The sequence below is a fragment of the Rhinatrema bivittatum genome, chromosome 15, assembly GCF_901001135.1.
Source record: "Rhinatrema bivittatum chromosome 15, aRhiBiv1.1, whole genome shotgun sequence".
Classification (NCBI taxonomy): Eukaryota; Metazoa; Chordata; class Amphibia; order Gymnophiona; family Rhinatrematidae; genus Rhinatrema; species Rhinatrema bivittatum.
Window position 1 is genome coordinate 68,518,958 of NC_042629.1, and position 24,185 is coordinate 68,543,142.

The 24,185-nt window shown below is 42.1% G+C and overlaps 1 protein-coding gene across 3 annotated transcripts in view; it reads right to left on the bottom strand.

The window, feature by feature from the left end:
- ESPN (espin) overlaps positions 1-24,185 on the bottom strand; it is a 101,342-nt gene that overhangs the window by 38,096 nt on the left and 39,061 nt on the right. The gene's annotated exons all lie outside the window — the stretch shown is intronic.

Here is a 24,185-nt window from a genome sequence, read left to right on the forward strand (position 1 = left end):
ATTTTGGTTTTTTGGTATTATTTCAGATTGGAAACGACACACAACAAAAACACCACATTTTGCTGTTTCCATATGATAGTGCATCCCTAGCTGAATACAGATCCCATGCATTAATAATCATGCATTATAAAAAGAGAAGACTCAGCGCAACAACTGTGATCTTCTCTGTGCTCCAGGCACTTTAGGATGCACCACCACAACCTCATTTGTTTGGTAAATGTCACTACTAACACTGAAGGATAATTAATCATATGTTGGTAACCAACCATTGTTCCTAGCCTAAATAAACAAATACCACATCATCATGAATATTCAATGAGGGAAGACATTCACGAGACAATTTTATACACTGGAGGTCAGCAAATGCATGCGGTGAGCAACGGCTAAATTAACATGCAAGGGGAATTCGATATTTATGGCAGGCTCGGGCAAATTCATACTAGTGAGAAGAACAGTTTTGAGTACTTTTGAGTAGTGAGAAAGCACTGTTGACCAGCCCTGGAATTAAGCACAGCCAACACAGGCAATTGCCTAAGACGCCATATTTTGGAAAGTGTCAAATAGCCACAGAGCAAAGAGGAGGGCAACTGTGCCAAGCAGGGAGCCTGCTCCTGCCATCCACTTCAAAGGGATGCTGCTATAGTACTCAGGGAAGGGATGGAGAGAGAGGGACCCCCCTCCATTTCCAATCTCCAGGGTCTACCACCCTCCCATTCTCCAAACCTGCCTCTGGGCTCCAAAATCTTAAACGTGGCCCTGCTGTTGGCCTGCATAGTGCTATATCAGATAAACCAAAGGGCTTAGGGCACAAATTTGAGCATGGGGTATAGCGTGGGAGAAGGGAGGGGTAGTTCAGTGACTCTTTTGTGACTCGTTAGATCATGGTAAATAATGGTGGCTAGATCTGCTCTGTTTCTATACAGGTTTCAAGGCCCTGTGGTCCAACCAGCAAACTATGCTGATAAGCCCAATTACAGCTGCTATTGGGCTATTGGGCTAGATAAGCCCAATTATAGCTGCTAAATTAGGCTCCGACACAGGGCTGATCTTAGTGAGTGCAGGGCTCCGGATGAATCAGGACACATCATGGTGATGTGTGTGGTTCTGCCCCCATTTGACAAGAATTTATAGTACTGGGGGTGGAGCTACCATGGTGGGGCCACCGAAAGCACAGGGCTTGAGGCAGTCGCCCCTATTTTCCACCCTCTAAAGATGTCCCTGCTCTGACATTTCCATACGAATGCCCCATAAAGTTAGCAAAATGCACAGAATGCCCAATTTCCATCATCACTTGAAGGATCACTGATCAGAAGGCTTAGTAAATGAGAGCCAAAGGGAAGAGAGAATGGGCTGGCGGTATTGTAACCATACTGTAATCCCAGTCACACTTAGTCCAATTTTCAAAGGGATCTAGCTAAGTAAGGAAGCATCTGGATCAATCCACTGAGGTGAAAATTGCACCCTACAAAAACAATTAAATCCAAAATCACTGGGCAGCTAGATTTAGCCACTGAAATTCTGGGCTATCCCTGAGGGGTGGAAGACAGGAATAGGTTGGCAGGGGAGAGGACATAACCAGTTACCACTAAAATGTTAAATGCTAGCTGGTTAACCCATGGCTAGCCCGTTTCGCAGGCATATAAAGCCACCACCGAGCCATATAGTTTGTCTCAAAATCTGCTTACCATCTAGTTGGCTATAACACAACTGGTGCAATTGCCCTCTCCAGTGGGTTAGTGAAAATATGGTAGATCAAGATGTGCTCAGCAGGTCCCTACATTCTGAGGCTACAGGAAAGGTGGCATAAGTCCTGACCATAGCTTCCAACTCTATGGTCTGTTATCCAAGGATTGGTTGCACATGGTTGATTGGTGGTGTGTAGGCTTTATAGACTTCATAGCCATATTTAAATCAAAACCCTCAGGCCTCCATAGTTTTGACGTTTGTGCCTCGTTTGGCAACCTTAACCCTGGTTTTTGGAGAAGTAGCAAACTGGCATTTAGCCTTCCACCCAAAACATATATAAAAGTCAATTTGCTAAAAGAAAAAGAATTAGGTGCAGTTCAATAATCAAATCTCTCCTCCATGCAATTTAACAAGAGTGGAAAATCAAGTAAAAACATGTTCCCTTTTATTTCTTTTATCTCCCTGATGTTGATGCTTCAGTAAAAATAATAATAATAATAACTAAGCAGAGATCAAGCTACCGGCCCAGACGGTTTTCTGATTGGTAGTTGGACTGTGGTAGGTTTGACTGCAGTGGCTTTGTTGACTGGTTGCTGTCAGCATAAAGCAGATATTTATTTTTTACAAATCATTTTATCATATAAACTTCTTTTTATTTATTTATTTATTTATTTATTTAAATCTTTTTCTATACCGTCATTAAGGTGGGTACCATCAAAACGGTTTACAGTAAGGCACAAAAAGTAATGCTATTAAAATCTATCAGTTTACACAGGTGCCATTAGGTTCGGTAACATAGCTTTTAATCAATGTTAGTTGTTAAATGAGTGTGAACACTATCATGTCCAGGTCAATTCTATAGCAGTTTTGAGTCTAGGACTCATTCTATACATGTAACTTATCCTTTAGTGATGGATTCTATTAAAACATACACCCATAGTGATTTCTGTTTGTGTGGGTGTTTTGTACCTTGCACTTCCCTGCTAGTCCCTGGATTCTATTCTCCCTTCTCTTTTTGAAAGGCTTGTTTAAATAGCCAAGTTTTTAGATTTTTTCTAAATGTTTTGTTTTCTCGTTGTAGTCTTAATTCTAAGGGCATGGAGTTCCATAGCATTGGTCCCGCTAAGGATAACGCTCTCTCTCTTACCTGGGTTAGTCTTGCTGTTTTGACTGATGGAATGGTTAGGAGTGCTTTGTTGGCTGATCTTAGGTTTCTGTTGGGGATGTGTACACGAAGGGCTGTGTTAAGCCAGTCTGCGTTTTCGTTGTGTATTAGTTTGTGTATGGTGCATAGTGTTTTGTACTGTATTCTCTGTTCAATTTATTTTTGTATCCCACAAATAACTGAGCACCTTTCAGAGGTACGATCATAAAATGGTAAAAACAAACTTTTAAAACATTAAACCTACATTAGCTTAACATAAAATGTCTCTCAGTACATACAGGTGTTATATTTATGCAGTAAGCTCCTAAGCGCTGCAACACGAAGCATTCAGCATGCTTGTCTAAAAAAGATGTATTATTGATTTCAAAGTTAATAAAGCACCTTATTTCACTAACCTAATTATTTGCCTGCATATCTTTTTCCTTGCTTTTGTTCCAGGGATAAGCTCTTTGCATTTAGTTTTGGTTATTTGTTCTGCAAACAGAAAATATCTCTGTCCTGCTAAACAAGACCTAATACAGGGGTGATTAACTCCATTCCTCAAGAGCTCCAGCCAGGCCAGATTTTCAGCATCTCCACAATGAAAATGCATGAGAGAGATTTGTATGAGTTCCTGAAAACCAGACCCATTTGTGGCACTTCAGCCCCAGAGTTGCCTACCCCTTCCCTATGGTATCATAAGAACATGACAAATTAAAACAGTGCCACCAGTTTCCATGAGGACCAGCAAAGTGGAGTAATAGTTTATATCTCACAAGTACCCGGGTACTTGCCAGGTACTTGTATCCTGGATTGGCCACTGTTGGAAACGGGATGCTGGGCTTGTGGACCCTCGGTCTGATGACTATGGCATCTACTTATGTTCTTACATCTTTTATCCAGGCAGAATCAGAATGCATTAAGTAGTTATAACGTGTAAGACACACACGTTCTGGAATATCCAGCCTGAAGGCCACAGAGTAGTTGGGTTGGAACCAGAGGGCTACGGATTCCCAGAAACCAATTCAGTAGATGCTAGCAGGTTGGAGGTGGGCTGGTGGCTGGGTACTGTCCAACACAGTGTTAAGGAGAAAGTAAAGGGTGAAGAAAGGAGGGCATGGCCTAATGACACAGTAGGCTAAGAGATAGCTGGGTCGGTCTCCGTAAGCTACAACTTCCCAGAAACCAACTGGGTTAAATGCCAGCAGGTTGGTGGTGGACGGATACTGCCCAGCAAGAAGGCCAAATGTTTGGACAGCAGCCTCACTTGTTGGTAGCTGTTGAGATTATTACAAAGCTTTGAGGCAAGACATGGCCAATTAAATTAAAATTGGTAGGGGGAAGGGGAGAGAGCTGGATGTTGGATTAAGTATGGGAACTTGTCTGCTCATCTGCCATGGATGGTAGAAAAGCAAACAGGAAGACAACAAAAGCTGACTTGGATGTCCTACGAGCACTCAAGCTTCTATGGCCGGCAGGCAGCATATACTGGACGTATTCTTAGCAGTGCGGACAGGAATAGATGCACAGATTGAATAGGCCACTTGGTGCTTTTTTGCCCTCATCTGTTACGTTACTAGGATTGCATGCTTCCAAAGAGAGGACTAATTTGAGGTAGTGCAATTAAGCATACCAGGCCAATCTGAAAATAAAGCTCAATATTTAATAAACTCTGCAGTGCTGACACTTTATTTTCTCTTTAGCTATTTTTTTATATTTATATTTATGTGAAAAAATTATCTATGTATATGAGGTTAAATTTTGGGACAATGAATAGTCCGCACAATTCACAATGTATCCGGGCACTTTTTGGAGTTTTATGCTGCCTTGTTCCACTGTAAAGGAACTGGTAGTGCTGAGGTCCAGTGGCCATAGGGATGCTGAGGGGGTGGGGGTGATGCCTGTTGGCAGCGTGGGTGCCACTCTGCGGGCTGCAATATCTTTTTGTTGAATCAGCAATAAGAAGTACCCAAAGATGACGATTCACGTGAACTTTCTAGAGCGGAGATGTTAACGGCCAGGCTGAAGGACAGCCTCTGCCAACTGAAGCTAAATCATATCACCACTTGACCCCTCCTGGAGGCTCCTACAGCTTTGCTTCCCGCTCTCTCTCACCCTTTCTAGGTTTATTCTGTGGGCTTCCTTCCTTCGGACTTGTCATGAAAAAGGTACCTCTGTGGTCTACTCACATGCAACATCTTTTACATGAACTTCAGAAGGCAACCTGCGAGCAATGGGTACCAGGGGGTTTATTGCAGTCCAGCCCTTCTCAATTCTACATCCCTGTCCTTTTCACTTTCCCACACATACCTTTTCTTCCTTATACTATGTTTTCCTTATAATAAGATTATGTTCTTTGAGATTATCCAGGCAATGACATTCATTTCCAAATCCCAAAATTAGAGGAAATGCCTGGGCTAAAATTTAACTCAAAACTGAAATGAAAGGACTTTCACACCAAGCCACCTACAGTGTTTCTGACGGCTACCTATTGTGATTTATTCAAGCATCTGCCTTTTTATTTACTTGTTTCCATTCTTATTATTTATATTCTCTTCCATCTCTCATCCATTTCCAACGCCCGCCCTACACATAGCAGCTGGATAGAACCTGAAATCTTTTTTTTTAATTTGCAATTGTTATTGTATTCCATAAGAGAGAGAGTAAACCAAACACAACAGGGGCCAAGAACCTGAAATCTTACCCCTCTCAATGTGGCCAAGTAATAGAAGATATATCCTCAAATGTTATTCCATACTTCTCTGGACCTCCTCCCCTATCCCAAGACTATTCTGCTGTTTTAGCACTGGCTTTTAATGTCATCTGTTTACTCTCTAGTTGCTGACTCTTGAGGGTACAGGACTATCACTGCTGAGGTTACCAGATGGCCCCAGATTACCTACCGCAGGCTGAGCCAGTCCCGATATTTATTCATAAACCTCGCCTTTCAAAGTGGAGAACAATATCAATTTGTACAGAATAAAACAGATCCAAATTAACAATTAGCAGAAATAAAATTGCATCTGAAATAGACAGACTTTAAGTCCTAAGCCCAACAGCAATAGTTATAATCTAGTTTCAATAAGAGACATTCTTTTGAATCCACTCAAATTTCAGAGAAAAGGAATGTTTCAAGGTGGTCTCTGAACAACAGATATGAAGATTTCAGTCTAAGAACTTCTGGGAATTTATTCCATAGGACTGAGCCCTACTACAGCCTCTACCACGCTCTTTAAAATGATGGAACCTATGAAAAGAATCTCTGGGAGGCTATGGAACAAAACCGGAAATGGTTCAGCCTTCTCTGGGGCGACATAATCCAGTAATTCCAGCCACTGTCCCCTAGAGCCAGCAATATTCTCCAACTACTCATTCAACCTCTAACAGAGCATGGCCTGAGCCCTCAAGTTCCATCCTGAGATGGCGTCCACTCCATAGGTTACAGCTAGCCTTACCCAAGCATCTCTGCTTCCTACTTAAAATGTAATTCCAATATACGGAAAACTGTACATTTCTCAGCCTTGAACTAGTGAGTATATTTTCAAAGGGGTTATGCATGGAAAATTAACATATATGTGCATGAGTAACCTACTTTTGTGTACATGCTATGTGTGTGCAAATTTTTGGTTTCATGTGCACATTTACTGGCATAAGAAAGAAGTGATCTAGGGACGTTCCAGGGAAGGGGTCAAGAGGTATGCACAGACGTTGCTATTTTATAAGACAGATTCACATATAAATTATCTAAATTAATTATTCTTGCAATTTTTATGCCAGCTAATTAATTAGTGCAATTGATATTGGACTTGCCTGTAGTGAACTGGTGGGGGTTCACGATTAAGTGCTAGAGGGTCTAGGTGAACTGGAGATGGACCAGGTAAACTGATAGTGGTATCAGCAAACGTTTGATTTCAAAGACAGATGCAAGAAAGTGTTTATATGCACATGTTATAAAATGCCTGGTTTTACGCGTACATGTTATTTTTTTTACGCACCTAAAATATTAGCGTGTGTGTTTAGAAAATAGATAAGAAAAGTAAGTGCTTTCATTGTATTAGAAAGATATGCTTGTACTTTCAGATCATAAGTCCCTAGTATTTTATGAATCGTGCAGCTAATGCCACGCAATTTATAAAATACCAGAATAAATCTCCGCACATTCACTTAAGCGTGTACATGCAGTAATGGGAATAGATTTGAAAGTTATCCTCCTTGTGAATAGCAAAGATAGAAATCTGGATATATTTTTATATTTAAAAGAGAGAATATATCAGTGACTTGCAACATTTCATTAGTTCAAAATGGCTATTTTTTCAAGTGTTTTCCAGTAGCCTCAGTTTATATCATACATTATTGAAACAGTATTATATTACCTGGAGGCTCCAATTCAGCTTTTCTCTCCATGTACTAACTTAAATATACTACTCATTCCATTTTACGTAAAAAATTATTCTTAAAGCAGCAGTACTAGGCAGACGTTCTAGAAATTTCTTTGGCAAATAAAAACTATCAATAGTATGTTCCTTATTAATTTAGATTTATTTCATTACCATGGAGATATTAATGTTTGGAGCTCCTGTTACATATAAAGTTCTCAGCTGGTCCACTTATTCAGGAAAAAAGCTTCTGTTTTTTTCCCCCCCTGATGCATGCAGGGACCTGTAGTCCTGATTTCCCAATCGAGTGCCCTAAGAAAGGCAGGAACTGCAGGCCCCTGTATTTGCAATAGGATAAATCCAGGACTGGGGAAAAAAAAAAAAGAAAGAAACCAGCTGACAGCCCAAGGCATAGTCTCTCGCACCATTACAAATCTAAGCAAATTAGTTGTGTTACAATGCTGACACTCTCAGCGCCCCATGCCGCCATCACACCGATGCATATAAAGCCAATATTCAATGAAGTAAGCTGGTGAGTGGCATCATTTGTATGGGTTAAAAGCTGCAAGCATAGATTTTCCCAGCTATCGAGTGGGACTTAGGCACGAATCTTCTGCCGAGTATCCACGAATAAAGTCACACGCGCAAGTTTCTCCTGGATACATTTAAGACTGATTTCTCCATCCAGACTTAAGCGTACAACTTGTGCTGGAGAGCACTGAATACGTGTGCTCGCCTTGCCCTCGGAAGGCTTCCATGGATGCCCCGTTGTGTGTGCAGAAATCTATGTGCTCAGCAGGTTGGGGGCGGGAGGGGGGAGGGGGAGAATAAACTTTCAAATCTCTGATTTTGTGTGTTTAAGTCAATAATGTGCATGCACGAAGGCTTTCAATATTGATCTCAATACAAGCAACAGGAGAAACCTTGGAGGAGGAGTTGTTTTTGTTTGGGTTTTTTTAATATGGTGACCATGGTCATATAAAAAAAAAAAAAGGAAATATCTTTAAAAAAAATTTTTTTTTAATATAAATGCTTTTACAATTGTAAAATGTAAATATTTTGTAAAAGTATAAATAAATTAAAAAAAAAAAAAGAACATAGAACTTGATATTTTGACTAACCTAGTTGGTTGCTTTAATACATTGTCCTTTACTGAAACATTATATCGAGTGAATTTGTTTCAATAAAAGATCAGAGAGAGAGATTCTATGCACATTCTGAATAATGTGGAAGAATAAAATCATCAAGGGCACGTGTTTCAGAGAGCTATCGTTAAAACTATTTGCAACTCCATGGAACATGCTCCACAGTATTTAGGCTCCGTTTATAAAAAAAAAAAAAAAAAGCAGTTTAACTGGCTACTTAGACTGACAATAAAATGACCCCCTTGAAATGTATTTCAAAAACAGAAATACATTGATAAAAGTGAGTTTTGAAATTCACCTCCAGTATAATGCCTGATGTAAAACAAGGATTAGCTGCTAATTATCTATAATCTCTCTCATGTCAAAGAGATGATGATGGAAAGTCAAGCAAGCATGTTGGTCTTACTAAAGCACTTCTGCAATTTTAAAACCTATTCTCTAGACAGAAGAGCTTCCAGGTCCATCTCTATTATATTTTGTGCCAAAGCAAGTTAGTGGCTACCCTTTTGCTATTATCAAACCTACTTGACAAAATAATTATTAAAAAATATATATATTTGAATGGTTCTCTCTCACCCCTGCAAAATAAAGGTAAAAAGGAAAGTCTTACCTGTGTCTGCTTTGGCTACTGCCCACGATAAAGCTGCTTGCCTGCCTGCAGCGGATGAGTTACCTGACACCTCTGTCTAGCACACCTGTGACAGGCTATGTGGCCTCTCACGTTACATTAACTCTCTAATGAATTATCCAAGCCTATCAGATCTCCATGGCATGACATCACTCAGAGGTTCCTGGCCAATCGCCGTGCCCAGCCTTTCATCTCTCTTCACAAAACCATAATTAAAGATTAGCCCTAAAGAGCAGGCATTTTCTAGGACTGCACGCTACCTGGGTTTCACCAGCCCTTTCATCGCATTCTCTTCCTTGCAGACGGAAATGGCACACACAGGCTGGAGTTATGGGTGAAGCTCTCCAGCCTAAAATCTACCATCAGGCTATAATTATAACCTCTGCAACTAGCATAAAGCATGAGCACTTAGTGAAGCAGAACCAAAAAACGCTTTGTCCTTCTGCATGTGCTTGAGGGAGACAGTTTATGAAGTCCCACTATGGGGAAAGTTCTGGCAATAATGTAAATCCAAATTAAAGGCACCATTATAAATAACTGATTATAACAAAAACATTACAAATAACCAAGTATAACAAAAACATTACAAAAAAAATGTACAGAATAATAATTAGAAAAACAATATTTTTATATGCAGCAAGTGGTTGGCTTTATAATTTTTGCTGCATACCCTGAAGAACATCTTTGGGATGGGAGTTGTGGGAGAAGGAGGCGCTAATCTGACTAGAGAATATCTTAGATCTTGTTTTACATCTGCATAAGATGCTGGATCGTGCTTGCTAAATAGGACTGTGGCTACATTTATAGGAAATCTAAAATGTATCTATTGCAGTAGTTGGCCAATATCATTTTTAAAAGAATGGGTCATCTAAGCTAATAGAATGCCTATTCTGTAGTGGACCCTACTCATCATGTCCATCAGTGGTTCTGATTTCTGACCGTGGCAGATCCATTAACAGTGGTTTCAAGCACGGGATAACACTACATTTTATGTTGCCTCTCCCCTGCTTTCCTCTAGCATTAGCAGATGCTGCCTTTAGACTGCCCCTTTCGGTTGGGCTTGCCACCGGTTTAGCAGCTCTCAGAAGGTTGAGTAGGGTCGGCATTGCTGAACAAGAGATGGGATGGGCCAACAGCACTGTTCTGTGCACCAGGTCTTCCCAAACCTGTCCTGAGGACCCCACAGCCAGGCGGGTTTTTCAGATACCCACCATGAATATTGATGAGATAAAATTTGCACAAACTGAGTTTACAATGTATGCAAATTTTATCTCATACATATTCATGGTGGGAATCTTGAAAACCTCAGAGGCTATTGGGTCCCCAAGATAGGTTTGGGAAGACCTGAAGCAAACACTAAAATGGTAAATTTTCGAGTGTAGCTCCATAGTGAGTTAGTTGGCTACATTGTAACCAGCTAGCTTTAAACACATTTTTCACCAAAAAAACTTAGCCAGTACGCAGGTTCTCAAACAAATCCATTAAATTCAGAAATAAGTGAGGCTGAAGAAGTTCAGGAATTTTGCAGACTGTATGCCAGAAATCAGACCTACGAGTCCATGCACGCCATGTAGTAAGAACCAAGACTGAATCACATTATCCATGGCATGGAGCTGAGCAGTTGGTAGATAGGCCAATGGCGGAGCTGCCAGATTTATCAATTTGTGCAGATTTGACTGACCCAGTTCATTTTAGCCAACTGTGTGCATGGTCATGCAAAATGACATTCCCAGGCATGCAATGGGGTAAAATCAGGACTGGACTAAGCTGACCAGCCAGACAGGACCGGTTAACAGCCCTACCTAGGAGAGACCTGCTACAGGGTTACAGTTAACCTTCATTTAAAAGGATTTCACTTCCCTAAAACATGCAAAACTTGAGAGAATGGAGGCATGTGATTTCTAAAAAAAAATTTCCTTTTTAAAATGTGTGGTCTCTATTATTGTTACATCCAAACTTTGCATGGATGCCACTGCCCTCCAAAACATAACTGAAGCTGCGTCCATGAATGTAAACAGTGGGGAAGTCGATGGCAAGCTTCATCTTCAGTGACAGGCTAAAGCTGCCAAAACTACTTTGCAATTATTTTATTTTGGAATTTTATCAGTCATAATCAAATTGCAATCACATCATCATCATCATGCTGGTGAATTTGGGAAATTGGGGGGGGGGGAGGGGGGTGGCAGGTCGGTGTCCCAAAGGTCACGGTCCAAAGTTCTTGCATTCCTCATACCACCTCTTCCCCCAGAGCCACCGGCTGATGTTCACCCTCTGCTGAACGGCCAACAAGCTGGAAAGGTCCGCTCCTGGAGGGACTGCACGGAGAGGCAACAGTACAGCTGGTAAAGACGCCGGCGTGGTGTGTGTGTGTTGCGCTGATTGTAACTCACAGCACCCCCCACACAGCAGTCAACGAAACTTTGCAGGCTCACAGACAGACAGACAGACAAGACAGGGGGCCTGGGCCTAAAGAAGGTCTTATTTTACCTTTCAAGTAAAGAAGGCCTAAAAATTCATTGAACCTTAATTCTGAAGGTAAATATTTTACGGGTTGAATAAAAGGGAGCCATTTGTTCCCCTGACTACAAGAGAGACAGTTTATTCTTTGTTTTCATCAAACAGTAAAGGCCTGCCTAAGCCGGGTCTTCTTTTCAGACGCTAGCAATGCCTATTATGAACATGCAAACGCAGGAATAGCAAATTTGCATAATCTTTGCACTTCAAAACATTTTTATTTTACTGTGTAATGATTTTTTTCAGAACTGCTGTTGTGATGTAATAGAGCAATATATTTTTTTTTTCATGAAACATCACAGAAGCTTAGCAGCCCAGGGGCTTCACGGAACGAGTCGGGGATTGTAACTTGTCAAGACTATGACCATTATAGCTGTGAATCGTTTCAAAGTCACCGACATGTCAGGATAGCGGCTAACATGTCATGGACAATAAAATCATCATCATCATCAATTATTCAGCAAGCAACAGCAAAGCAATTAATTAGGAGTCTTTAAAGATGCGGCAGAAGTTCTGAGGGAGCAGGTGGCCCACAGATAGAGAGGATGGAATGAAAAAAATAAAAAGATTGACTTGACACACTGACAGTTTCTTCTGAAGGAACCTCGGAAGCAATGGCATGCATTTCCTACTGCTTGTACAAGAAAAGTACCCATGGTCTTTCCACCAGTTTTCAAAAGGGAAATGATAATTGCCATGGGTGAAAAATGCCCAGGGACATTTGTGCCTGATTTTTCTGTGGGTGCTTTTTCTATGGAAAAATAATGTGCATTGATCTGAAAATGCAATCTATGTGCATTATATTTCTCCCCCAGTATGATGAAAGCCCTGAGAATGCCTCCTCCTGGTGCAACTCACGAATGCACATTGTGGAGCCTTGCACTTACTTAAGGATGGGGCACTATTCAGACAGCCCTTTTGCCTGGGTAAATCAGTTCTTACCCTGGGATATGGCTTTTTAAAATCCACCTCCCCATGTTAATCCTGGCCAAAGGAGAACTTTTCAAAGTATTGGATGCCTAGAATGATTATGCTAGAGGTTGAGGAATTCAGAAATTTTGCTGGAAACAGACTCTCTGACTGAATACTCAATAGCGTATTCAAATAACTGCAATATATAAACATTCAAATAGCATTAAAATACAAGTAATATTCCTTCTCCATCCACCTCTCAAAAGGGCAGGGTCACACAAATACAATACCATTCCTTATCTCACAAACCCTCCAAAATACTCCTAACCTTCCCAGTGTATAATAGGAAAAATTCAAAATGGAGTCCCTATGACAGTGAAGCAGCAATCTCTAGAAACTTGATGGTGTATTAAATAACCCAAATGGCATTGGCAATTTGGCATCCTCTGGAACCTTGTACAAACCTATCAGAGTGGTAAATGAGGTATTTTCCATGAGCATCTTGGATTTAGGAAGCTACCAGTAAACACTTGCTATGTTGAGAGTGGTAAACCAGGCTGCTGTTTTCAGCGCAGCCAAGGCCTCATCTATCTGAGGCCATGGATGGAGGGGTTACTGCATTAAATCACTGTTAAGCTAAACATCGAATTTGACAATGTTTCTTCTCAACTAGTTCTCTTCAGGCAGCCCAGGAATTGTAATTATCCTAAATAACCTCTGTTTCTTCTATCTCATGTATCATTTATTTATTTATTTAAAACTTTTCTATACCGTCGTTTAGTAGTACACCATCACAACGGTTTAGAGTTAGGCACAAATATGTGGTTTCTCAATTATCCATAGGGTGCCATTATTATACGGTTACATGGTTCAATAATATACTCTAAATGGGGAATGGGTGTGGTTACCATTTATGATTAACTGTCTTTCTAATTTAATACTTAATTTGTCTTACAGTTGGCATAGCTTTGGTGAAATTGGCTGAAACTACTCTTTAAATCTGTGAGTCAATTATTAAATATTCCATTCTAGTAGTCTTCCCTAAATTGTTGGGATTTTGTAAAAATTGATCTTGAAATCCCTCCAACAGTTATCACAGTTGCCCAGCCTAAGCCTTAGTGTGATGGCACCAGGCCACCTGAACTTGGTGTACCTAGAAACCATATTCATGGTACCGCCTTCTCCTTAACAAGCTATGGATGTATAACAGCTATTTCCTGGGCTGTGTCATCATTCAACTTCTGCAAGTGACCATGGAACTGGAAAAGTCTCAGAGTCAAGGGATAGGGATACAGTTTTTACATTTGAGCCAAAACCTGACCCCCATCTACTAATGACACCAAACTTTAGCAATCATGCAGGGTGATCCTTTGCACCAGCTCCCTTGTGGCACAACAGAAGAACTTCTCTCTCTCCAGAATTTTAGTTCATATAATCCATCTGATGAAAAAGTTCAGTGACTACCAATTGCATTGGAGAATGAAGAAACCTCAGCAATAGATTTGAAGCGATTTGCAAAAGTGAAGTCACCCAATGCACCCAGAAGCCCTTCAATATAATCAAATGTCATAAAAGAAAGATGCTTGTGTTGGGAGACTCAATTGTCAGAGGAGCCAATTTGGGAGCACTCTTTGATGGTGACAACAGTTAAATGCCTTCCTGGATCCTCAGCTAGTAGAAATACAAACCAGATAGTCCAAGTCATCAAAGAAGAAAGTAGGTACTTTGATATCAGTGTTATCATCCATCTGAGGACCAATGACTTCAAAATAAATGGTATCCACAAAATGATTTCCAAAATCTAGTAAAGATGATAAGACGCACTGCAAAGACTATTGGCCTTTTCGGAAGTATTACCTGTTCATGGAAAGGGAAATGAGAAGCTATGCCATATAAATAATTTCAATTCCTGGCTCAAAACCTGGTGTACAGAAAGTGGTTTTGGATACTTTGGAGGCTGGTGTCGTTTATGGAGCAGTAAAAGGCTATATGGTGAGGATGGCCTACATTTGTCTATAGCAGGAAGGAGGATGCTAAGTGAGAAATTCAGATCATATATTATAAGGCATTTAAACTAAAGAATGGGGGTGGCAGAAGATGGCCAATTAAATTGACGTCACCCCCTAGCAATACAGGAAGTGGGAGGAGAAAATAAAATCAATCAGCACAAAAAAAAACAGAAAGAGTATCTAGAAAGAGCAACAAATGAAGGGAGAAAAATTGGAAAATCTATGACTACAAATGCTCGTAGTTTGGGCAATAAAATTAAAATCCCAGACCTGCAGGCCCTAATGGTGGAGGCAGACTTCGACATTGTTGCTGTTACAGAAACATGATTCACAGATTCTCATGATTTCGATATGACCATACTGGGCTATAACTTGTTAAAGAAGGTCACAGAAGACAGAAAAGGGGAAGGAGTAGCTCTTTATGTCAAAAACAATATCCAAGCAATTGAACTGCAAGAAATGTGGGGTAGAGAAGAAGCATTACGGGCTTGCCCCTAAATGCACAGAAAGCTGGGGCTGTCCTAAAAAAAAGATGATGGTGCGTCCCATTTTTACTGGAGTGATTTACAGGCCTCTGACTCAAATGGATGAACTAGATAGAGATCTGGGTTGCATAGAGAGAGTAATAATCAGTAAGAAAAAAAGATGTGATGATGCCCTTGTACATGTCCTTGGTGAGGCCTCACCTGGAGTTCAGCATTCAATACTGGTGCCCGTATCTCAAAAAGGATACAGTCAGGACAGAGGCAGTCCAAAGAAGAGCAACCAAAATGGTGAGGAGTCAGCATTGGAAGACTTATGAGGAGAGGCTGAAGGCTCTGAGTATGTACTCCCTGGAAGAGAGAAGGTGCAGGGGAGATAACGATACAGACCTTCAGATATGTAAAAGGTTTTAATGATGCACAATCGTCAAAACTTTTCCGTTGGAAAGAAATCAATAGAACTATGGGTCATGAAATGAAACTCCAGGGAGGACGAATCAGAACCAATGTCAGGAAATATTTCTTCACAGAGAGGGTGGTGAATACCTGGAATGTCCTTCCAGAAGAGGTGGTGAAGACGAAAACAGTCAAGGAATTCAAAGGGGCATGGGATAAACACTGTGGATCCCTAAAGGATAGAGGTTGGAAATAAAGAAAAGAGCACATGGTAGTAACTGGGGGTAACTTGCTGGTGAGGCAGTTGCTACCCTTAACAATTAACGGGCTAATTTTCAAAGGCCGGCACTTGTAAAAACCGGGGGTAAGCGTGTATCCTGGCCACGCCCACGCGCATGTCTCCTGGTACGTGCCGAAGACCAGCATGATGAAAAAACGGCGGGCAGAGGGCAGGCCAGGGGCCAGGACAGCTCTGGGAACCCCAGACCCATGCAAGTTACTGCTACTTCGGAAAGCAGGTAAGTTGCAAAACAGAAAAAAAAAAAGGTTAGTTGGGAGGGTTTAGGGGTTGGCGAGGATAGGGGAAAAGGTTGGTAAGGAGTTTAGGAAGTTCCCTCCCCATCCGTTCGTTTATTGGAGCAGTCTGGGAGGGAACTGGGGAAAGGCCCTATTGCATCGCTATGCACATGTACTAAATCTTACCCCCCTTGTGCATGCACCATTTTAAAATTGGGCGCATGTGTGCACGGGTAGCGGATTTTATAACATGCTCGTGGCGACTGTACCATACTGTTCATGCAACTCCGTCATTGCTCTCTGCATCAATGGCAGTGAGAAAAGGGGAACTGCATTCAGACAGCAACCAACGAAGGCCCTGGCTTTTACGGTTTGGGGAACAAATATGGGGGTAACTTGCTGATGCGGCGCTTACTGCCCTTAATCACTAAGCCTGATACTTTTGATGCGGCTCCAACGTTGCTCTCTGCTTTTACGGCAACAGTTAAGAGAAATTGGATTCAAACAGCATCCGAGGGCCCTGACTTTTATGGTCTGGGAAACTGATAAGCATGGGGGTAACCTGCCCAGTGCAGCAGATACTGGCGTAAGCTTGCTGGGCAGACTGGGAGGAGCATTTGGTCCTTTTCTGCCGTCATTTCTATGTAAGTATCTGCATCCAGCACCTGGGTTTTCTGGCTGGATTATGTCAACTTCTGCTAGAAATGCATCACCTTAAAAAGGATGATTTTAATATGGTATCTTTTGCCCTCTGTCTTGTCCTGTTTTAGGTCTGTTCAGCATATGACTTAGGGCTTCAGAACAATTTTTGGGTACTTTCAGTCCAATGTTGGCACCGGACAAAGTACTATTGTTTACTTCTCAGATAATGCAACCCTGCTTTTCCAGCTTTTGTCCCAGCAGTTTCAAATCTACATCAACGTAGCCCAACCATGAATCATAGCCATGGCTCTGGTAGTGGCTGTAAAGAATGATAAAATTACATAACCTTTTGAAGATGCCTCTGTGCGTTGTCATGATTTCGCAGCTCTCAGTTTGACCCCCGCTAATACTGGAGCCATATTTAGATCTTCTACCCATGGGGAAAAAAAAAAAAGAGATGGGCGGAGCCTGTTTGCTTCTTGCAGGTTGGTCCTTGGTGCAGGGCAGTACACGTAACGGCCGCTGGCACTCGCAGCTCACAAAGGGCTGGTGAAAGGCAACAGGTAGACGGAATGAAGAGGAGGGACATTCCTGGGATATTTGTGGAAGCTGCTGGTGGTGGTGGGAGCAGGGCTGAGACGTCGGATGGGGTGGGAACTGCTCTGGGTTTAGGGAATGAGAATTTGTGTGCTCATCCGCCCAAAGTAGTCTTAATGTGGGCGTTTGCCGTTTATCTGCCACCATTTGCCACGACGCTACGTTTTATGGATGTCGGAGGACAACGATGGCAAGTAGATTGGCCCTGTACGCCCCACTCAGATCTTGAGAGCAACAGTACACAATAAGCAACCAAATGTCCGATCTTGTAGAGGTTTATTGTGTGCAAATATACGCAATAGAGCATGACTCCAGCTGAGTTTCGCCCTCTTTCAGTAGGGCTGCATCAGGGGCTAAAACATACAATAAATGTCATTATAAATATAAAAATGAATAAAACTGATAAAAACATATAATAAACAAACATTTAAAATGTACATGTAAAATGTTCATTTTACATGTACATTACATTGTACATGACATTTATTGTTATGTTTTAGCCCCTGATGCAGCCCTACTGAAAGAGGGCGAAACTCGGCTGGAGTCAGGTTCTATTGCGTATATTTGCACACAATAAACCTCTACAAGATCGGACATTTGGTTGCTTATTGTGTACTGTTGCTCTCACGGCTTTATTAAGCAACCTTCCTTGCTGTTTTCTTAGCCACTCAGATCTTGGACAGGATCTAGCCCCTTGCCCCTAAATGCACAGAAAGCAGGTGTTCTGTTGCGCTGATAGGTCTATTTATTTATTATTTTTACTAGCAAGAAATAAGAAAAAGTAAGCAAAGTTGCTCTTCAGGGTCTGCGCGGAAGAGACTTTCTCCCATTGTGTGTGCCTTGGACAAACGCTTACTACTTAGGGCCTGAAGCGTCGCCAGCTGATCCATACTTTACAAATGCTTTCTTCTTCAGCTATTTACAATACTCATGCTGCAGTGCTTCACATTTTTATTCTAATTTTTCGTACGTTTCTTTCCTTGACAGGCCGCCTTTTCTTTCTTTCGTGTTCTAAGTCTGATGGTTTTCGGTTGCCGGTATCCTTGGCTGCATTTTTCAGCACTGACAGATGATGCCTTCGGTCCTTAATGAGCCTGGAACTGGAAGGGGATCATTATCTGGGTCACTCCAAAAACACTGCACCTGGAGCGATTACACAGCCAGCGACTCCATTAGCGTTTCTTTCCCGGGGGGGGGGGGATCTATGCTTTCAACAAACGGAGACAGCGGCTTGCGAGTCCCCACTTCCACCAACCTTTGCTGGTTACAGGTTCCAGCCGGCATCCCCCACCTACGGCTTTTCTGTTCATGATGCGCTTGCTTAGCTTCCCTGAGGTCGGGCCACACTTCCCAATCCTCTGCAAAGAAAGTGCCAGCTCACAAACAAAATCTGAAGTCGTCCCTGAGGCACAACAAACTTCTACACCAATGCATCTGAAATGCAAATCTGAAGCTATTCAAATTTCGGTGCGACGTTTATATCTATGGAAAGAGATCAAAGGATAGGAAAGCAACAGCACTGGGGAGAGTCTTTACAATATCTGCTGGGCTGTTGCTGAGCTCAACTGTTTCAGCTTTGGGTCTTCTCCCTAGGTCTCCTTTCCTTTTTATCTTCATTTTTTATTCGTTAAGCTTTAACACTTCAGTAGTAGAAAAAGACCTGCATTTTTTTTTCTTACACCATAACCTCCTACTTTCGCAATCTTCTCAGGACACTCTTAAGGTTTGTTTTTTTAAATTTTGCTATACTATATTCCAATAAAAAATGTATCTGTGTCATGCTTGCATGGACTTCCAGGGAAGGGTCAGCATAGCTGATTTACTTAGATACCATGGAGAAAACAAGCGAAGAGAAAAGCTTCCAAGCAATTCAGTAATTGGTTCAGGAATTAAATATGAAGCATAAATCTAAAAATAAAAAAGAGAAAACTCGATGGTTGTAGTTAAAAAGCGAGCTCAGTTATATAAATAAAAGTATTGGTGGCTCTGTGGCAGAGCAGCTCAGCGCTCCATCATGTGGCAGGACCTAGGTTTGATTGTCATCATTGCTTTTCCACTTCCTGGGCTGACGGATGCTGCAGAGGCAGAATTCACAGCCCTTGAGGTGAGGGAGCCCCAGTCATCGCACAACGTCGACATCTAGTGGCCGGATTTAGGTCCCATGATTGGAAGGACTCCATGAGGAGGCCTGGTACGTGCCCCTCCTCCCCACCGAGGACTGCGGCAGCAGGGCTGGACTAAAATAAGTCGGCAGGGGGATATAATACAGGGAGAAAAAACACCCAGGAGGTTGCAAATGGAGGGTCCCAGCCCTGGGTCTGATTCAACTTGAAACCCGAAAGAGGAGGAGCAGGAAGAAATTGTCAGGTAAAAAAAAAAAAAAAAAAAGGATACTTGGCAATGCTGCATTAATAGGCGCGAGGAAATTCTGCCGTCATCCACAATAGTTTCACAGCTCGCACCCCAGCGTTTTTAGCCAGTGTTCTCCAAGCTCACCGAAATCTGTGAGACTTAGGACCCCACTTCTGCAGCATGTTTAAGGCTTATCTGGCGTGCAAAAGAGTTTACGTCTGCAGCTGCTCGTCGCCAAATCCACCGGAAATGCTTCATTACACCACAAGGATCCTGAGCCCCAAGGACCCTCTGCTAGGACAGTAAAGCAAAAATAGTACAATTCTAAAAAGAAGAAGGATTAAAAAAATAATTTGAAAAGGGAACTCAGAGCAATTTTAGAGGCAATGGCTGATACATTGTGTGTGTAAGGGATACGCAGGTCTGAGGAGTCCCAAGATGGATCCTCAAGTGATCCACGGCTAAACAGGGGAAACTCACAGGCCTCTTCCGTCAGAGCAAGGGACCTCTTGGGTGGGTTTTCCCCACGGTGACTCGTGAACGACCCACAGACCTGCCTCCGGTTATCTGCCTCGTTTTTGTGCTGCCACATCCCGCAGTGGGCCTGGACCTGTTTGTTTACCGCTAGACGAGGGAGCAGGCCCTCCCCAGCACCCGTCATCCCCTGTCATCTTGCATGAATAGTATTTCATCCACCAGAACAGCTGATCTCAATCAGAGGATGGTTTTTGCACCAGGGACATTATCTCCTGTCATCCCGTCCTTCACTACCTTGACAGAGGGATTTGTGTTTCATGGAAACCAGAGCCCTGTGTATTTACTTTCTGGCAACTTTATCTGAGGCATCCAATCTAGTGGGTGAACAATAATGTTTGTGCACTGGTTGCTCCATCAGGTTTTTGATGCAGCACAAGCTCCTGGCCTGGCTTTTCTGGATCCTGAAATTCTTTTGCTTATTGAGAGAATGGACTCGCAGAGGTTAGCAATTCATTTGCAAGGCTTCAGATTGAACCAAGTTTGCTTTTTCCTATGGCAAAAGGAGCAGCTACCCCCCAGGCCCCCTGCGTATCAGGGCTTCCATAACTCAAGGCTTTTAACGCAATATCTACGGAAAAAAAGAAAAAGCAGAGGCAAATGTGATAACTGTTAAGCTCTGTTAATAACAGACACGGTCAAATGATCAAATCATGCAGGAAGCCAGCTCAGATCTCACATTTTTGCATTTGATGTCAAGGCATTCGTAGTTAATTGTGTATGTGCATAATGTTATAGTTAATGTGGCATTCGTTATTCATTTTCGTGTGTAGTAATGATGAATATATGCAGAGATAGGGAGGGGGCAATGAACGACCGCAGAAAAAGACCAAATGGTGCATCCAGTCTGCCCAGCAAGTTTCTCATGGGTGCAAATGCCGCTCCGTGCAGGTTACCCCCAAGCCTGCATAGAGCAGCAGTTACTATCATAACTGCCCATAAGGGTACTAATATTTACAGTCAAAGCCAAGCAACTGTCAAACCCATAACAAAATTAGTGCTAGCAACATTTTTACTGGGTGAAGAGCCTTCTTGCTAATTCAGACAGAGCTGCTTGAATGTGCTTTGCTTTTGGACTTTGCTATAGAAGCAGTCCTGCGCTTTTTCCCTTGATGTCTGCATATCAGTAACCTGGACAATAAAAGTAGGGGCCCAGCACTGACCTTTGTCTGAATCCAATTCCCCTTTTTGCCCCCACTGTTGAAGCGGAGAGCAATGTGGCAGTTGCATCAAAAGCATCAAGGCTAATTGATTAAGGGTAGTAATTCCCATGCCCCTCCATGCACCCTTTTCTTCATTTCCATCCTCTAGCTTTTAGGGATCTGCAGTGTTTATCCCATGCCCTTTTGAATTAGTTCACTGTTTTCATCCTCACCACCTCTTCTGGAAGGGCATTTCAGGAATCTATCACCCACTCCGTGAAGAAACATTTCCTGATGTTGGCTCTGAGTCATGAGTTCCATTTCATGACCGTTAGTTCGACAGTTTCCTTTCCAATGGAAAAGGTTCGAATTTTGTGCATCATTAAAACCTTTCAGATAAATGAAGGTCTGTATCATATCTCCCCTGCATGACCTCTCTTCCAGGGTATACATGTTTAGATCCTTCAGCCTCTCCTAAGTCTTCCGATACAGACCTCACACCATTTTGGTCACCCTTCTCTGGACCACCTCCATCCTAATTTTATCCTTTTTAAGATATGGGCTCCAGAACTAAACACAGTACTTTAGGTAAGACCTCACCAAGGACCTGTACAAGGGCATTATTACCTCCTTTTTCTTACTGGTTATTCCTCTCTTGATGTATCCCAGCATTCCTCTCGCTTTAGCTATTGCCTTGTCACATTGCTTCACCATCTTCAGATCGCCAGACACTATCACCCCACGATCTCTCTCTTGGTTCACGTACATCAGTCTTTCACATATAATTCCCCCCATCATGTACAGCTCTTTTGGATTACCACACCCCAGATGCATGACTCTGTAATTCTTGGCATTGAATCCCAGTTGCCAAATCTTTGACCACTCTTCAAGCTTTCTTAAATCATTTTTCATTCTCTCCACTCCTTCAGGTGTATTTACTCTGCTGCAGATCTTATGCAAATAGACAGACTTTGCCTATCCCTTCCACAATGCCGCTCACAAAGATAGAGAACAGAACAAGTCCCAAAACTGATCCTTGCAGCACTCCGCTTAACATCGTTCTCTCTTCAGAATAGGTTCTCCTTTCAGTCAACCAGTTTGTAATCCACGCCACCACCTTGGCACTCACTCCCAAGCTTCTCATTTTATTCACAATCCTCCTTTTATTCACAATCCTCCTATGTGGAACCGTATCAAAAGCTTTGCTGAAATCCAAGTAGATCACGTTGAGTGCTCTTCCTTGATCCAATTCTCTAATCACCCAATCAAAAAAATCAATCCGATTTGTCTGACAGGACCTTCACCTAGTGAATCCATGCTGCCTTGGGTCCTGCAACCCACTGGATTATAGATAGTTCACTATCCTTTCTTTCAGCTGATTCTCCATTAATTTTCCCATCACCGAGGTGAGGCTAACCAGCCTGTAGTTTCCAGCCTCCTCTCTGCTACTAAGCTTGTGAAGCTGGACTTCCACCAATCTCATAGCACCACTCCCATTTTCAGGGATCTATTGACAGGTCTTTCACTGGATCTGCCTGCACATCTCTGAGCTCCCTTAATATCCTGGGATGTATCTCATCCAGCCCCATGGCTTTGTCCACTTTTAGTTTTCCTAACTCTTCCCATACATTCTCTTCTGTAAACAGGGTTGCATCTGTCCCACTTCCATAGTCTTGTCAACCAGCAATGGTCCATCTCCAGGGCCTTCTTTAGAGAACACCGAACTGAAGTATTTGTTTAATATTTCTGCTATTTCTTCATCTTTCTCCACATATTGCTCCTGGTCACCTTTCAAATTTCACTATACCACCTTTGGTCTTTTTCCTTTCTTTGATATATCTGAAAAATGTTTTGTCACCTCACTTAACCTCTTTGGCAATCCTTTCTTCTGCTTGACCTTTTCCTTTCCTGATTTCTTTCTTCGTCTCTCTCACTTTCACCAGGTAATGGTATTCTTCCCTGTCTTCCTCTTTTTGGGGTCCTTTATACTCTTTGAACGCAGTTTTTTGCCTTTATTTTTTCAGCCACATTCATTGAGAACCAGGTTAGGGTTTTTTTCCTCTTACTTTTGTTTACTTTTTCTACCATATAGATTTGTTGTCTTTGTAATAGCTCCATTCATCTTGGCCCACTGTTGTTCCATCTCACCCATTTTCTTCCAGTCTTCCAATTCTTCCTTCAGGTACATCCCGATGACAAATTTGTAATTTTGAAATTCGAATTTTGGATCTTTATGTGACTTCTCTGTATCCTAATTGCTATATCAAATCATACCATCTGATAATCACTGGTGCTCAGATGAGCCCCTATCCGAACATTAGAGACATTATCCTCATTAGAGAGCACTAGGTCAAGTAGCACACCCTCCGTGGGGTTAAAATGGCCCTGGACTGAACCACTGAAAAGTCAAATGAGGCTTGGGTGGATCTCCTCATTCTTGCTATGGCAAGTGCATAGATTTAAGCTTTAATTAGTAAACTATACAGATATGAAATGGGAATCCACAGGCAACCTGATGGCCATTAGCTTTTACCAAAAAGAACCTGAAACAAGCTTTCTATCACTTTCCTAGTAGAGGAGATGGAAGCAGATGTAAGGATGGATTCCTACAACATTTATCATGTACAATGTACTTCAATTGTTTTCAGTCAAATCAAGAGTTTCTTTGTACAGGCCTCATGGGCAAAGCCCACCTAGATCCCCAGCACATCATGTTTGCCAGTACCTTTCCATTTTGCATTCTCAGTTACTGCATAGAAGACAAATCTTAGAATATGTTGTGGAAAGAACACATCCCGAGCCTCAGATTTGGTTTTCACTGTGCAGATTTTATTTTCGTAGTCCTGACTGGGTTGCAGACCTTGAGGACCAAGTTTGGGGTCGCCTGGTCTAAAGTATACAATCCCTCCCATTCTTTGCCAATGTTAAAGCTTACATTTCGCTGCCCCTGGACACTGTCCTCTTGGTGAAGAAACCACAGGGAAGTAAGAGACAGGGGTAGAGGTGTTCTTGACATTTCAGTTTTTGTATTTAATACGGCCGCGCCATTTTGCAAAATGGCGCCGGCCGTACGGCAACACGATTCGAGTGCAGGAGGTCGTTCCCGGACC